At 42.4% G+C, this 3,410-nt stretch overlaps 1 pseudogene; it reads right to left on the bottom strand.

The window, feature by feature from the left end:
• Positions 1–359: 359 nt before the first annotated feature.
• Positions 360–2,696, bottom strand: LOC103747332 (annotated as a pseudogene).
• Positions 2,697–3,410: the final 714 nt, after the last annotated feature.

Genomic DNA, 3,410 nt, shown 5'->3' with positions numbered 1-3,410 from the left:
CAGGAATTGCGAGGGAGTCCAGGCTAGGGCCTTGTATTTCCAATAGTGGTCATTTTCAGGTGATGAGAACGAATTGCCCTAAGTCTCTCTTTGACTGATTGCCATCCATTTGGGCCCAAGGAGCTTGCCTGTGAAATTTCTGAGCTCTTCGTTGGCTTCTGAGTTCTCAGTAGACCCCTATCACCCTGGGCCAGCTCCTTGTCCCATAGAATTTCATAACTTCCAAAAACATAACTCCCAAGGGAGTGGACACAGGGATGGGATAGGAGTGAGAGAACTTGTTCCATTTGAACTTTGAAATCTTATGTCTAATTCATTTTGTATAATTGCATTATGTACAATGTTGAGGGCGTACTTGATCAGGTAGTAAAGATTCGATCATTGGTGGTGCAGAATCTTAGGCTTCCAAGCTTGAAATGTGTCTGAAGGAACTGAGCCATCCACTTCCAAATCATTTCTATAAGCTGGGGCTTCAGTTTATCACCAATGATGATGTGGTTGCCTTAGCATTCAAAGCAGTGCTTTTCATTGTTCGTCATGGGACTACCTTCTTGAGGGATTGCATGATGATCCAGCAGATCTCATCCAACAGCTTGTTGGTACTCCTTGCCACAGGTATTCTCTAGGCAGAACTGTAAGTTGTTTATGGTCTACTTGGCCCTGTGGGTATGTTTGTAATCTTCTGGACAACCACATCGGTGAGATAGATGAACATGTCCAGCACACTGGTGCTCTGAGTGTATTTCACAAAACCAGCAAAAATCAGCTTATACAACCCAGCTATCTGTATGCGGACACCAAAAGCCTACTGAGGAACAACAAATTACTGGTGTACAGCAAGATCTCATAGGCTTTGTTTGTGGTTTGAGACACAAACAAAGATGTCTTTCTATCCCAGGACCACCTTTTGATCTGTGACAGCTTGTTGATTAAGGAAGATGACCTTTTCTTGGGTTTTGCCACAAGATGGCCCAGATATTGGATGGACTCCTCCATGAATAGACTAGCAGGCAGCACCTACGTGACTGGGATAAAATCCAGATATATTTTCCATTCCTAACTTTTTCTGTTAGAGGACTCCCTTCTTTTTCAAGTTTCTTGTATGTGTTAATGTTCTTCACTATCAAATTCTTCCAGGTCTGGTCATAGTGGTTGGAGAAATGATTGATTAATTTGATCATCTGAGAGCTAGTAGCCAGTCTTGACAGTGAACTTGTTTTGCTCGGTATGTTCACACATTCAGTAAAAGTTCCAATCCTTGTTTTCTGTTAGCAGACCCATCCTTTCACCTCAAAAGCTGCTGATTAGCACTGACTTCTCAATGTCATTGACCCATTTCACTCTTCCTGCTGTGATCCAGGAGTCCCTCTGGGGTGACTAGAAAGCCAGGGTTCTCTGGAGTTTCACGTAATCTAGCCTCTGGGTTCTACCTGATGTCAGATTCTTATGTTATCACTTCCTCCTGTGAGCTCACAGAAGCAGAGGAGTAAGTTGGAGGTCATGCTCTTAAGGCCCCTCCAGGCCCTACTCCAGCAATGGAAGGAGGACCCCACTGGCTGTCTTGGTAAACTAGCCCACTGAGTAGATACTCTCTTGTCTATAACATTTTTACGGCAACAAGAAGCATTCCTTTCTTTAGTGTATATTTTAGTTTACTTTTCAACATTAGTTTTTTCCTTTTTCATTTCAAAACCCTTTCCTAAGTACACATGAATTCATTATTGTAAAACACTCTCTATAGATGTCATAGTTAATCTTGATTGTCAACTTGATTGGACTAAGAAGTATCTAGAAAATTAATAAAGCATACCTCTGTGTCTGTGAGGATGTTTCCAGAGAGGATTAACTAGGGGCAGAGCCACTCACATCCTCACACCCTGGCAGGAGAAGGGGAGGGAGGGAGGTAGGGAGGAAGAGAGAGGTTGAGAGAAAGAGATTGAGAGAGAGAGAAAGAGAGGTTGAGAGAGAGAAAGAGAGAGAGAGAAAGAAAGTAACTGCTGTAGAGTATAGAGTGCTTTCTCAGGGCAGTTAGCCTATGGAATGGTGCATCCCATCAGGATAGGTCTTTTTCCCTAGTTTAAGCCTTTCTGAAAACTCCCTCACAGACCACTGAGCAGTGTAATTTATTAATCTCCCAGGCACTTCTCAGTCTGATCAAGTTGAAAATCAAAACCAATCATCACAAGTCTAGCCTGCCTTGTTCAATATGAAACCCAAACAGATTTCCTTAAAATATAATATTCCACCTCTGACCCACACAAAGAAACATGTTCATTTCGTAATGCAAAATGTATTCAGTTTATCCCCAGGAGTTTCTATAGTCTTAACAATTCCAACATTCTTTAAAAAGTTCAAAGTTTCTTCTGAGACTCAAGGCAAATTGTTAGCTATGAAATACTGTAAAATAAAATAAAAAACACAAATGACAAAGTTCAAGATACAATGGCACAAAACATATATTTCCAATCCAAAGGGGATAGAAAGGAAGGATGTAACCAAAGATTGAATGACAACAAGAAAAATATCAAATTCCATAGATCCATGTCTAACAGCTGGGACCATGATGTGAACTCCAATAGGCTTTGGCACCCTTGCCCCATGCCTTTGCCATTTGCAGCCTGCATGGTTGCACTCTTGGGTTGGCTTTGTTCCCTTACCTGCACCTTTCCTTGGCAGACATTCTGCAGTCCTGGCATCTCTAAGTTCCTAGGGTCTTCGCTGCCTGTTTGGCTTCCTACTTGGCTTCCCACATTGCCCTCTCAGAGATTGCCTGCAGGGATCCTGGCCCTGCCACACATTACTTGGCCTCCAAGGCCTACTGGGTGGAAACTTCCATGACCTTGTAACTTTTGTACACTACATAACTGCAAAAATAGCATCATGTGGATGATGCCAAGGTCTCTTGCCAGCTTGAACAGTATCTAGGACCCCTTGGACCATGATTGCAGTGGCCTCTGAATGCCTGCATAGTTGAACTGAAAGAAGTGCATGCATGGGCAGCTATATACACACAACGAGGCCCAAAGCTCTCTTTTCCAAGCAAAGTCTTTCAAATAGGTTAAAATCTTTACATATTTGATCCTTCACTGGTGGGGTCTGCCAATTTCTGAGAAGCTCTCATGGCACCTTTTCAATTTCCCAATGCAAAATATTTGGCTTATTTTTGTTTGGGTTGTAATATTGGTTTTTGAGTTAGGGTCTCATTGTGTACCCCAGACTGGCCTTGAACTCATGATCCTCCTGCCCAGCCTCCTGAATGCTGGGATTACAGATATATATCACCACACCCAGCTTCTGACTTCTTTCTAATTGCCCTAATCGCTTCAGCTGCCACTTTCCAGGGTCTACTCTATATGTGCTTCTTTTCTGGGAAAGGTGAAAAACAATTCAAATGATTATCTTCTTTTTGT

Source organism: Nannospalax galili, unplaced genomic scaffold, assembly GCF_000622305.1.
Source record: "Nannospalax galili isolate Female #2095 unplaced genomic scaffold, S.galili_v1.0 scaffold225, whole genome shotgun sequence".
In the NCBI taxonomy this organism is placed as follows: Eukaryota; Metazoa; Chordata; class Mammalia; order Rodentia; family Spalacidae; genus Nannospalax; species Nannospalax galili.
The sequence above is the reverse complement of the archived record's forward strand: the minus strand, read 5'-3'. Positions and strand labels throughout refer to the sequence as shown.